Source organism: Rhamphochromis sp. 'chilingali' (genome assembly GCF_963969265.1).
Source record: "Rhamphochromis sp. 'chilingali' genome assembly, chromosome: 1".
NCBI classification, from domain to species: domain Eukaryota; kingdom Metazoa; phylum Chordata; class Actinopteri; order Cichliformes; family Cichlidae; genus Rhamphochromis; species Rhamphochromis sp. 'chilingali'.
This window is the reverse complement of record NC_137929.1, coordinates 65,787,707-65,802,135: the sequence shown is the minus strand read 5'-3', so window position 1 is coordinate 65,802,135 and position 14,429 is coordinate 65,787,707.

Genomic DNA, 14,429 nt, shown 5'->3' with positions numbered 1-14,429 from the left:
TGGGTTGCTACCTTCTTATATATGTTCCCTTCTTGTAATGAAACATGCTGGTCGGTATTCTCTTCATCCACATGGTTACTTCTTGCTTTCTGTTTAATTTGCCTGAACTGAATTTGGTAAAAGACCTTTTGTTCATTTAGCACCCTTTGCTTGGAACAACCTGCATGAATGGAAAATGACTGAATTCATTTTATTAAGTGCTTTTAAATCTAAACTATGAATCCTTGAGCCAAGTCCATAACATGCAACCGTTTCAATTAGATTGATTGTCATTTTAACTGCTTTTTAATGTTTATTTGAATTTTACTGAGTTTTATTGAATTGTATTTTTATTTTATTTATTTATTTCATTTATTTTTTGCATGTGTGTTGTTGCAGCCTGTGTTTAATTGAGTAAGGTGTAAGGAGGTAGGAAGGAGGTGGCTCTCTATGAAAGCATGGCAAGGGCGTTAAGACCAAGGTTATTATCGTTAACGAAAACTAGAAGTGAAAAAACATTTTCGTTAACGGAAATAAAAATAAAAACAAAAAAAGGAAAACTAACTAAAACTGTAATGAGTGTTCACAAAACTAACTAAAATTAACTGAATTTATAGCAAAAATGTGTTTAGTTTTCATTGATGTGTGCGTGTCATACAATAGTCAAGGGTGAAAATGAAGTTTAGTTTCCAGAGTTTTTTGTTGCTGTCTAATTATGCCAGCAGGTGGCAGTACGTTAGTCGAGTTGTCATGTCAGGAAAAGTCAGGAGAAAGTGCCATGGCCAATTTGGGATTACTTTGAATATGACTGTGTTTTGGATAAAGCAAGTGTCTTGTAGTGGAAAGAGACAAATTATGAGAGACATTTCTAAAGGGAAAAAAATCCCACAAACCTTAAAGTGCACTTTAAAAGCTCACACAAGAAGGCTAACCTAGCTTACCTTGAGAAGGTAAGGGAGCACACTTGTTAGAGGAAAAATGATTCTATGTTTCTTTACCTTCTTTTAAATGTACAAAGATACCCTTTGTCTGTGTTTAGATTAGTTTAGAAGTGTCTTTTTAGACTTTCCCAGCAAGGACATATTGTTTCAGATTGTTTTATCTATCCCAGCTCTCTGCTGACGAGACTAGCACCATATATGGAGTTGTTTATTTTATCTGTTTATTATTTTCTTATCCTGTTCTCACTGTCTCTGTGATTTGTGCCTATAAAAATGCCAAGCCACTGTCCATGGGTGTGGGTTGTTTTCAGCAGCTCACCCGTGTACACGTTAAGCATAAAAAAGTAACTTTGTCTCATTGTGTCTTTATTCCTCCTGGGTTTTCTCCCAACAACACTCAACCCTCATCCCCAGAAAACAGAAGCTAACCCCAGGCAAGGCAGCGTGATGCATCCCGAGACAACAGGACTGGGATATCGACATAACTGTGTGAGTCAATTGCCTTCAAAAAGTTTATCAATTCACTTGAACCAAAATTACGAACACCCGGTGCTGCAAGAGTTAATAGTCTCATTGGGGCCAAGATATACATTTTATAGTTGCCTGGTATCAATGGTTGTTCATCTGCCTTTATTTATTTATTTAAAGAACCCATAGGTGGGTGTTACGTCCCCTGGCTAGTCTAGGGGGTTGAAGGGATGAACATAAATGTGGATAGAGAAGGAGGAGCCAAGATGGTAATTTTAGAAGGTTTATTTAATACTGGTGATGGGATTTGGGTTCAGACCGAGGTATAACGTCAGGGAGAGCCAAGGCCAACATAACAAACAAAACATCCCTGACGTAGAAATAAAAGAAACTTACCTAACTCCAAAGAAACAAAAATATACAACCTATAACCATAACCTACCTAACAACACATAAACAGGAGAAAACAGGGTGTCAAAACAAAAGGCAGCTCTCCCCTACAAGCAGTCTGAACATGAAGAAAACAACAATGCTCATACAAGATACAAAGGCCTACACAAGTATGGCAACCAAAATGGCCAGAGGGCCCAGAAACACAGCTCCACAGGCCTTAAATAGTGCTCTGCTGATTACCAATTAGCCGGACTCTGCGCAGCATCCAATCAGGACAGAGGAGGTGGAGCCTGGACAAAACAAAGGGTTAATAGGGAGGAGAGACATCCTCCTGGGGATGTAACAGTGGGAATGTGAGTTGTCTGTCTCTGCGTGTTAGCCCTGCGACAGACAGGCGACCTGTCCAGGGTGCAGGGTATGGTAGCTGGAATAGCAAAATATCCAAGGATAAGCAGAAGAGAATGACTGATATGATGAAACTGGGATTTTGTTACACTTAATTATTGCAAACACAGCAATTATTGCAAAAGCAGAAAGCTTTTGACGTGGTTCAGCACACACTTCTGGAGCTGAAATTGGTTCTCAATGCAGAAAAGACAAAGCTAATGTTGTTTTCAAACATGAAGAGATTTCCTCAAACTGTCCCTTTGGTGTCCACTCTTGAGGGAAACCTCATAGAAGTGGTGCATACGTATAAATATCTTGGCTTTTTAATTGATGATTCTCTGACCTTTAAACCTCACATAGACAATCTTGTGAAAAAACTCAAACTAAAATTGGGATTTTTCTTTCGAAACAAATTTTGCTTTTCTTTTGATACAAAAAAGCCTCTTGTAAATGCCACATTTTTATCTGTTTTAGATTATGGTGATCTGCTGTACATGAATGCTTCCGCCCAGTGTCTTCATAAGATTGACTCAGTATATCATGCCTCTTTACGGTTTATCACAAACTGTAGGGCCTTGACCCATTGTTGTGATCTGTACGCTCGAGTGGGATGGCCTTCGTTGTCCTCCAGGAGGTTTGTTCACTGGTGCATCTTTATTTATAAGGCCCTGCTTGGACAAATGCCCACCTACATTTGCGATCTGCTCACACGGAGAAGTACTGTTTCTTACAACGATCAAGCGATGTTTTTTTGCTCAATGTTCCATTTGTCAGAACTGAACTGGAAAAGAGGGCTTTTACTTATGCTGCCCCTTTCACATGGAACATGATGCAAAAAGACTGGAAGATAGCAGATCTTATTTCATTAACCCTCTGTAGAACCTGGGACCATTTCGTGGCCTTTCCGTTTTTTAATTCCACGCCATTTCCACTGTGTTTAATGGAGTATAGCCAAATTTTCAAACATGTATTTTTTTCCCATTTTATTTTAAAATTTCAGTCTGAGTTTTTTAAATGAGCTTAAATGGCTGAATAAAAGGCATACATCCACTATCGAACCTCGTGGCCGATTTGTGCCCCATTGAAACCCATTATAAACGCTATTTTTCACGCCAGAAAAATTACGGTCAAAGGGATCGTCAGGTTTCCAGCTTAGGTTTCGTTTTGGACTACAGGCCTTAGAGTTGTAATTTTTTTATTTGTCCACCGGGTGGCGCCCTTGCTTCACATTTGACCTCTGCTGGAAAACAGCGGGCTGCTTGGACAGACCTGCCGGAAATGAAGCCTCATTTCCGGCGTGCAGCAGCGGCTTCGCCCGCTGATCGGGCGGGCCATTTTTTGGTCCCTAGGACCATGAGAGGGTGCATTTATTTTTTTAGTCAACAGGAAATGACGTATTTGTTGTCACGTGGTATCGGACGTGTGGGCTGGAAAAAGCAGTCCCCGGTGATCGTGCCCCGGTGATCGTCGCGACTTACCCCGGCAACATGCACTTATTTCGGCCTAGAGGAGGAGCATTTGCCGCCTGGAGACCATTTTCTGGTCCTGAAAAAAAAAATAAAAGGCGATCGAAATGACTCTTGGTGCCAATCTTTAGTCCATCTAAAGGCCTAATTATAATAACAATCAAATATTACTTCAAATGTTTTTTTGGGAAAATATTTAGTTTTTTAGTTTTTTTTTTAGTTTTTTTGTAATTTAAAGGGTTAAAACAACGAAAATATAATTAAAACTTTATATGAATATTTCAGGGAGAAGTAGTTTTAAAAGACTGACCAATTTAAAGTGAAAAAAAAATTAATATTTAATATTTTTATTGCACTTTTTGGGCGTGGTCGATAGTGTGCATTTTATGAAATGCGCTCCTGGAAAAAAAATAAAAGGCGATCGAAATGACTGTTGGTGCCAATCTTTAGTCCATCTAAAGGCCTAATTATAATAACAAACAAATATTACTTCAAATGTTTTTTTTGGAAAATATTTAGTTTTTTTGTTTTTTGGGGCTAAAAAAACAGGGCGCTCATGTAATAAAACTGGGATTTAAAGGGTTAAAACAATGAAAATATAATTAAAACTTGACATGGATATTTTAAGCAGAAGTAGTTTTAAAAGATTGACTAATTTAAAGTAGAAAAAAATATTGATATATAACATTTTTAGAGCACTTTTGGGGCGGGACCATTTTTTGGTCCCGAGGTTCACGAAAGGATGGGATTTTGAGGTCCAGATTGAGAGAGCCAGAGAAAAATGTTTTTAAAATGTAATTGTTACTTATAATATGTATATAACTTTGTAATTTCAACATGTTGTCGCCTCTTGGCCAGGACTCCCTTGAAAAAGAGGTTTTTAATCTCAATGGGACTTTTCCTGGTTAAATAAAGGTTAATAATAAAAAAACACAACTAAAACTATAACTGAAACTAATCAAAACTAAACTGAAACTAAGGATTTTCAAAAAAATAAAAACTAAACTAAACTAGCAAACAATTGGTAAATACTAATTAAGACTGATATAAAATTGAAAATCTGAAGTCAAAACTAAATAAAAATAAAAACTAATGAAAATTGCAAAACTATTAAAATGAGCTTCAGCAGGTGTCATTAGAGTGAAGATGAGGATGTTAAACAGTCCCTGTCTTAGAGGAAGTCTCCTGGAGGTGGTCCTTGCTGAGGTCACATGACTTATTTTCGATGATGGGACTGGTTGGACTTGTTTCTTTGGAGAACAGACAAAGACTTGTTTCATCTCTGACATCTTCTTAAAGTCACGGATCACTAACATCTCGTATGATTTCAGTTCCCCGCCTGCCCTGTAGGTGGCCTCATTATGTTCCCACTGTTTCCAGTCACCTGATCCCTCCTCCATCAGCACACCTGTTTCCTGCTCCTCCTCCTGCATGTACAGGAAATCTAAACACTCTGTGGTAGTGATGGCCAAATGTAGCTTTCTGAAGCATTGAAACTTGTGTTAAAAACGGTTCATTACCCGAGGCGTTTTAATACAGTCCTCTCTGGTGACATCTGGTGGCCAACAAATGAATAACAGCTTGAATCTTCAAATAAAAGTGTACTGCTTCATTATGCCTGCCCACTCTACAGAGTAGAGTTCACAATTCTGTCTGATACTGGGTCACCTTGGTGTTGCTTTGAACATGTATTTTTTTGGGTGAAAAAATAATGTCTATTTGTTAAATAAATACATTTGATGAATAAACATTCCTTATTTAAACATGTGCCATTGTGTGGTCTTTCTTTGCTTCTGACTTCTTGATATTGGTAAATACAATAGATGAAAATACATTATGGAGAATGCTTCTGAACAGAAAGCTGTCTGTTCTTGCAGACCAAAATCAACTCAAAATACTCCCACATGTAAGAGCCTCCTCTCTTCCTCGCTGGCTCCATATCTCTCAATAGAATGATCAATGGAAAGATCAAATACCATGAATAACCAACTTCCTTATAAACCATTCAACAGGTTACAGATGCAGTTATGTTCTACATGAAGCTTTGGATGTCACTGATCATGTAACTCTGGCCAAACAAATGAAGCCTCGGCACAGTGCTTCTGAAGCAGTGTGATGGTTTTTTTGGACACGCACTGGAGCGTCCCTTCATCACTACTCCATAAAACTGAATGAAATGATCTCAATCGGATATTTAATGAGAACAGTTCAAAGTCAGGAGATCAAATTGTTCAAATTGTAAATTTCTCTTATTTTGAAAAAGTTCTTTTTTGAATTTTGATGTCAGTGATATGTTTAAAATATTTTGCTCAAGGCAAACAAAAGGCTGCATCCTCATTGGCCGACCTTCCCAGGAACCTTTAATGTAACCCGACACAACCAGATCCATCCATCCGCTTCCACTTATCCTTTTCAGGGTCGTGGGGGGGCGCTGGAGCCTATCCCAGCTGTCATAGGGCGAGAGGCAGGGTACACCCTGGACAGGTCGCCAGTCTGTCGCAGGGCCAACACACAGGGACAGACAACCATTCGCACTCACATTCACTCGCACATTCACACCTAGTGACAATTTGGATTATCCAATTAACCTATCCCCACAAGCTGCATGTCTTTGGACGGTGGGAGGAAGCCGGAGTACCCGGAGGGAACCCACGCAAACTCCACACAGAAAGACCCCGGCCTGATGGTGGAATTGAACTCAGGACCTTCTTGCTGTGCGGCAACAGTGCTAACCACCGTGCCACCGTGCTGCCAGATCCATATTTGGATATTTACATCATTTCACTCATTTCATTCACACAACAACATCTTCAATAACAGAGTCTGAATGAAGGTCAGGTGTTGATGCTGTTTGCTGATTGAATGGTTGGTTTCAGCTCTCCTCTCAGTCTTTACTGCACAGGTGAAGGCAGAAAGTTTGACTGTCTCTATAGACTGGAAACAGAGAAACATGCTGAACATTTAAGCTTTGCAGTAGAAATGTTCATATTACAAATAAAGCAAACAGTTTGTCAGCAATGTGCTCACACTGGCAGCTAAAACGGGATTTTGTATCTTCACTGTGAATCACTGTGAATATTTGCAGTATAAAGATTTATGTTCCAAATAAAGTGAATAGTGTGGTTGTGTCAGAGCTGTGATCAGTGTGTTCAGCTACAACAGAGATTGATGTTTTCACACATCAGGGGTCTGTTTCAGAAAGCGGGTTTAGAAAACTCCGAGTGAAAAACGATACTCAGGGTTGAGTGACCCCGAACTGTCCAACTCGGAATATTCGGTTTCAGAAAGGCTGATAACAATTAGTTCAATCAACGCGGAGTTGCTTTAACCCCAAGTTAAGCGCGCGCATGAGGATACATAAAGCCCTGATTAGTGGAGCACAGATTACAGATTAAGCGAGTCACCATGGAGACGGAGGGAAAGAAGGCGCGGTCAATGTATCTTACAGCGCTTGAGGCCGAAATTCTGATGGCAGCATATGCCGATAACATGCAAATTTTGCAGAAAAAAAGGTAACACAGCCTCAGCTGCAAAAGAAAGGGAGCATGCATGGCAAAACATAGCCGACAGAGTCAATGCGTGAGTGTTAATTTAAACATTGATCTAGGGATTTCCACCCATTTAACACATTATTTTATTATATTTTATTTTATTTCATATTTCATACATTTTATTTTGTGATGTGATGTGAGCGCAGGTGCAACCCAACAGGCCCCAAACGTTCCTGGCAGCAAGTAAAAATGAGATATAAAAATATAGTCCAAACAGGTAAGGTGTAATTGTATTATGAGCCATAGTGCTTGGTCTGTTTGTCCCATGTAAATCAATTGCAGTTAGAGGCTACATTAATTTTCTTTCTGTAAGCACTTATTGAAATTATCTGAGCACATTACAAGTACATATTTGCTTACTCTGTATGCTCAAATGTGACCCGTTATAGCCAACAGAAAAAAAGCAGAGGCGTGAAAAACAGGTGGGGGTCCTCCACCACCACCACTCACAGAGGCTGAGCAGTTGGCCCTCAGCCAAAACAGTGGGCGCCCCCTAACCCCTAACCCTACATAAGAGGTAAATTCAAAATAATACATGATGTGCATACATCCTTTCTTCACAGTCACCTTTGCAGTGCTACTCATTCATTTGATAAACTCTTTACCATAATGAATTATTTTGTAGTGAAGTTATTTTCCTACTGACTTTGCCTTCCCTCAGTCTTGGTTGTCTTTGAGAGCATAATGACAATGAAGTGTAAGGTGATTGGTATGTTTGTTAATTGCCATTTGGTCCCTTGTAAGTTATAAGTGACCTGTATAAACCTCATATTCTATCAGTTGATGGTGATGGTGTACTGCATCTGGTGCAGCCTCCTGTTGAGCCAGACCAACATGCAGTTGTGAGTAATACTCCACAGATTATATGAGGTTACAGTAGAACAGCAATGTTGTTAATTTCTTTACTACAGGAAAATAATGAAGAAACATTGACAGCTGTTACAGAGGAGGAAGCAACAGAGACACTTTATGAGGTTTACATCTTACAATGGAAAATATAACAATTGAATAAAATGTGGTACTATAATAAAACCATGGACTTTCTATGTCTCTAACAGAGTGATGATGGAAATGAAGAGGAAGAGGGTCCAGCCACTTCTCCAACAAACCTTTCCTCAGTAAGATGTTCAGCACTGATTTACAACCAACCTAAGTCGGCATGTACTATGAATGTCAATGCTATTTTCTGTGTTTCAATAGCTCCCTGTAAAGCAGCTGTACAAAACCTATTTGATCAAGAAAATAAAAAAAATGCGACTTGGATTTGGAACACTTCAAGCAGCAGATCCAAAAGACCAAGATTGAGATTTTACTGCTGGAACATCAGTTAAGGGTGGGTGAAGTGGTCAGAGATGGACGAATTATTTCAGTGTTTGAACAACATAATAATATACTTATTAATACTTTGTGTACAGGAAACACAGGCGACCAATAAAGCCAGTTGAACAAAAAATCTGTTTATTCTTCTTTCAACATGTTGAGGTGATGGGTCAAAAGAAATGATTGTGACATATGGTGTCTCTGACTGCTCTTCCATCTTGTATGTCCGTGGGAGGGTCAGGATGTTCATGGTTTGGATCACTGCTGATGTTTGGTTCAGAAGGACAGTGTTCTCCTCTAATTGTGGCAATGTTGTGAAGAATCACACATGCCACAATAATGTCACATGCCCTTTCTGGGGTGACCCTGAGTCTTTGAAGGCACTGGAACCGGGCCTTAAACATTCCGATAGTCATTTCAATTCTGGCTCTTGTCCTGCAATTAGCCAGATTATATCGTTGCTGTGGGCCCGGTTCAGGGTCAGGGTAAGGGGTAAGCAAATAGGGTAAACATGGATACCCCCTATCACCAAGCAAGTAGCCAGTGAACTCTCCTAAGACAGAAGGATACACTTCAGTTCAAATGTCCCTGTAGCAATTGGTCTTTATATATTTTAAAGTATTTTCAACTCACCATGTCCAAATTTTGTGCTCAGTGTACATTCACGAAAAATTCGTGAGTCATGAACAGAGGCTGGCCACTTGGCTTCCACATTTGTGATAATGTTGGCAGCATCACATATGATCTTCACAGTGCAGAGAACACAAATTAGCATCCATTACTATAATGAAATAATTTGTTAGTTTGAAATGCTACAGGGAACTATGTACCTGTACATTAATGCTGTGGAAAGACTTCCTGTTCACATAGTCTCCTTCATTTACTGAAGAAGCAATGATTGGAATGTGAGTGCCATCTGTACAGCCAATCACGCCTAGGAACCGTGAAAATAAATGTAAAATTTAAGTAGTAGTTCAAGTATCACCACATCATAAATTAAGTTTTGTTCATCCTGCTACCTGCAATTTTGTGGAATCCCTCTTTGATAAATCTTGTGGGTCTGTGACCGGGAAACACCACAGACGAGTACAGGAGACGTTTCAGTGCAACTGTAACATTCCTGACTGCCCGACAGACGGTAGCCTTGGAAACGTGCTCAGCGTCACCAATATTATACAGAAAGCTCCCGTTTGCAAAAAACCGAAGTGCAATACAAATAATATGTACAGAACTGAGAGGATGTCCGCGATGTGTCACATGAGCAATATTAGGCCTGAGGATGTTCTTCAAATAAATTATAGATTGTGCTGAAAAACGGTGACGTTCACACAGGAAATCATCAGGAAATGATAAAATGTCCAAACGCACTCTATATTAAGCTAATCACTCTCTCCCGGCGGAGAGCTCTGCGGAGAATTTGGGCTTCAACATCTACTGGCTCTTCAAGGAAGGAGCACGCCATGTCTGACACTTCCTACAGTCAGGTTTCTGACACAGAGAATCAGAATCAGAATCAGAATCAGAATGGGTTTATTGCCAGATGTTGAGGTTTACAACATTAGGAAATTGCTGCGGTGCTTCAGTGCAAACAATAAGAATTAAAGTGCTATGTAGAAAGAAAGATATGTGCATGAGATATACATGAGATATATACATGAGAATAAGAATTATGAGTGCTACGTAGAAAGATATATACATGAGTGCAGGTGGTGATCAGTGCCAGACATGAAATGATGCAGTGAACACAGCGTAGGGTCATGTGTTAGTGGTGGGAACAGTCATATGGTTATTGTTCATGTGTCCAACAGCAGAGGGGAAGAAACTGTTCTTGTGGCGAGAGGTTCTGGTGCGAATGGACCGGAGCCTCCTGCCTGAGGGGAGCAGGTCAAACAGACTGTGTCCAGGGTGAGAAGGGTCAGCTGAGATCCGGGCTGCACGCCGCAGTGTCCTGGAGGTGTACAGGTCCTGCAGAGATGGGAGTCTGCAGCCAATCACCTTCTCAGCAGAGCGCACAACACGCTGCAGTCTCTGTTTGTCCCTGATAGTGGCTCCAGCGTACCACACGGTGATGGAGGAGGTGAGGATGGACTCGATGATTGCAGTGTAGAATTGCATCATCGTCCGTGTTGGCAGGTTGAATTTCTTCAGCTGCCTCAGGAAGTACATCCTCTGCTGGGCTTTCTTGATGACGGAGGTGATGGTGGGCTCCCACTTCAGGTCCTGGGTGATGGTGGTACCCAGGAAGCGGAATGAGTCCACAGAGGTGATGGGGGTGTCAGTCAGGATGATGGGGGGGAGTGGGGCTGTGTGCTTCCTGAAGTCCACAATAATCTCCACTGTCTTCTGGGCATTCAGCACATTCAGAGGCGGAGAAAGTCAGGGTTAGTTGAAGTAAACCTGCTGGGGAGCAGGTTAGCTTCACGGAGTGTGTCGTCATAGTGACTCACTCAGGATTAATCTAAACTCGCTTTGTGAAACCGAAAACCCAGAGTTTTTGTTAACTCAGGGTATACTTACTCAGAGTTTGCACTAAACCGGCTTCCTGAAACAGGGCCCAACATGTGAACTTTACTCTGACTTAGACTCACTCTGAGCAGTCAGGCAACATATTTGTAAATCAGCACATGGAGGTGTGGCCCTCTCACCCTCTTCAGGTTTAGTTCCGCCTCCTTCCAGGAAGCAGCTCACCTGTGTGTCTGTGTTTAGTGTCCAAGTGTGGATTGGAGCTTGTTGTTCGTGTATCTGTTTGAAGAAACTGTAAGTTTGCTTTGTGTCGTCCTTTAACAGTTTGTCTTTAGGAACTTTACTGTTTGTTTCTGCTCTGTAATATTTGGACCAGATGTTTAGCTCTTATTTCAGGACAAACTTTGGATCACTCTTGTGCTTGAAGATAAATCCACATGATTTTAGATTATTGATTGAGTGGAATCCACACTGGTTAACTCTGCACTGAAACATTTGTTACTGTGATAAACAGTTTAAATGAATCTGTTTGACACTGATCATCACTCATGGGACGTTTTTCCTTCTTTAACTGGAAACAATCAGATATAATCATTCTGTTCTTAGAAGTCGACTTTCAGGTTTTAATGAAGTGACATTGAAAAACAGAAAGTGAATCATCTCCAGCTCAGATCAGTTTACTGCAAACAAAGTTAATGAAAATGAAATCTAGAAGTTTACAAACAACATGAACAATTACTGCATTTTTTTAAATGAACTTTATAATATCTGCATGTGGAGGCTGGGATATTGTGCAGGAAAGTATTTGGATTTGTTATTGCGTTGTGTCGCTGTCATGTTCACTTTGTACTTTGTGTTTTAATCAGTGGATTTGAGTTTTCGTCTTCTAGTGTTTGAAGTTTTTAGTCAGTAATCGTTGGTCAGAGTGTGTTCTCTTGTGTTTTCCTGTTTGTTGCCCTCTTTTATAGTCCTTGCATTTTTTGATAAACATTTTGAATTTTGTTCCTCGTGAACAGTTTTAAGTCTGAATGAATGTGTGCTGTAAGTTATTTGAGCCAGTTGTCCTGGATTTGGCTTCAAAACTCTGCCGGCTAATGAAAATAGTCTTTTGTTACATTTATAGAGTCACTCAGTGGTACGTTTTCATGAAATAAATAATTGAACAGATATATGTTAAAATTATGTCAGTTGTATTAAAATAAACACAAGTAACTGATGATAGATGATTTTTGGTGGTTTTGTGTCCCTTTGTGAATTTTATTTTTTAGATAAGACCAGAGGCCCACTGACTCTTTGCACCTCTAGTCTGGTCTCAGTAGTCAGTTCATTATTCTGTAAAAGACTGTTGTTGTTTTAGAGCAGGTAGTCATGTAAAGGTTAACATCGTCACACAGGATGCAATCAGAAGCTCAAGTAATGAAAATTAAGCATCACTCAGTACTGATTATCTGATATCAGAGTCATTATACATCAGACACTTGGTGAACTCGGTAACATCACACAAAACATTTTAATTCCTCATGTATATGATGGAAGCCAGTGAGGGAACTAATGCTGACTTAAATGAACAGCTCAGGATCCACTTCTACTCTTCTTTTCTATTGTAAACAATATTATGGGGATTGTATGTAAATATTGTAAGGATCTTTCTAATGTTTTATACCTTAAAGGTTTTTGAAACATCTCTTTATGCCTGTGTCTGTGAAAGAACTGATGTCTGCACATGGATTATTTTTCTATCAGTAAAGACTATTAATTCTGATGATATTATAGCTACTCTTCGTCGGTCTGTCTGTCAGCTTTATATTTAGCTACCTCCACCCTCAACCAGTTAATGTTGCTAAAGGCAATATTTCCAATTAGGGGTGGGTTTTTATAATCGATTCATCGATTAAAATCGATTCTGGCTTGGATAACGTAAAATCGATTCATTAAAATCCTGAATCGATTTTTTAATATAAATTTATTTTGCCCGAAATGCCAGAATCTCTGGTGACATCTCACAAAATTTCAAGAACCACCAAACAGTTAAGACAGTAAATGAGAGCAGGTACAGGGATTCTGCACATAGACTTAAACACACAGCGCGACCCGCGGATCAGAATCAGTTAGATGTCGCCTTTCTCACGGTCGGGGCTGAAAGCCGACAGCTCGCTGATTCTGATCTGTGGGCGGGTCCGCGCTTTGTGTTCACGCCCTTTATGCGCTGATTCTAAAGCTGTTAGTTTGATGTCTCTCCAAACAATATTGACCGAACCAGCAGCAAAAGAAGATCCAAACGCTTCACATAAACATCGTCATGAATTCACTCTGACTTTTACTGTTTTGCTTCCATCGCGATGCGCAGCTCTCTCTCTCTCTCTGTACTTTAAGAACAGTTTCCCTTTCTTCATTATTCGCTTGCTTGATACGCACAAGTCTACTGTTGCTTACAGCGCTGTCAGCCGCTGTTTTTTTCCCTTTTACATTCTTCCGAAAAGAAAACCTCATTTCTGCTGTTCAATACTGAACAAATTTAAACTTTTTAAAATTAGTCAAAATGCAAAACGCTTAGCCGTGTCTCTAATAAAACCGCTGTAACGTCAGAGGTAATGTTCATATGTTGATTAATGGTTTTCTTTCATTTTTGATGTACTGCAGAATATTTTTATAAAATCCCAGGCCAGGAAAATCACCTTCATGTTTTTCTTTGTTTTATCCTCAGCTACTTTGACACAAAGGCATCTGCTGTGACGCTCACACCTTGGATAAAGTCTTGCGAGTGTCAGCTTCCTTTTTATTGATACAAAAATATGTAAATGTACTGATCTGAATTATATTTCTGACTGTCAAAATTTCCCAGATTTAAATCGAATCGAATCGAATTAAATCGAATCGTGGATCGAATCGATTCGGGACCTTGTGAATCGGTATTGAATCGATTCTAGAAATCAGTGACGATACCCAGCCCTATTTCCAATCAAGGATGGTGGAATAGAACACAGCCAAAACTCGGTCTCCTCCTCTCTGATGTGATCAAAGGTGCTCGTCAATCATCTGTAATTCTTCTGTGCCTTTAAAAAAAAAACAAAAAAAACCCCAAAAAAACAACAAAAAACAACAACGTAGATTTAACAATAGAGAAAAACTTTTGTTCATTTGACTGAATATCCACCGAAGTGGGTGGACGAAATGGCGTCTTCAAGCACCAGATTCTATTTTAAACCAACAATCCGAAGAACGTTGGATTAGAGACAGGGAGGGGAACTGAACTGGCATCCAGACAGAGGATGAACTGGGTTAGAATAAAGACAGAAAATAAATTATTATTTTGAACTTATAATCACATAAATTTATTCTAATCACTAAATTCACAAAAAGTATACACTAAAATATAAACCCCAGTTACAAAAGAAAAATCAAACAATAACAGAAGTCCGTATTTTCACAAAAAAAGCAAAGCTTTTTTGCTCAGCTAGAGC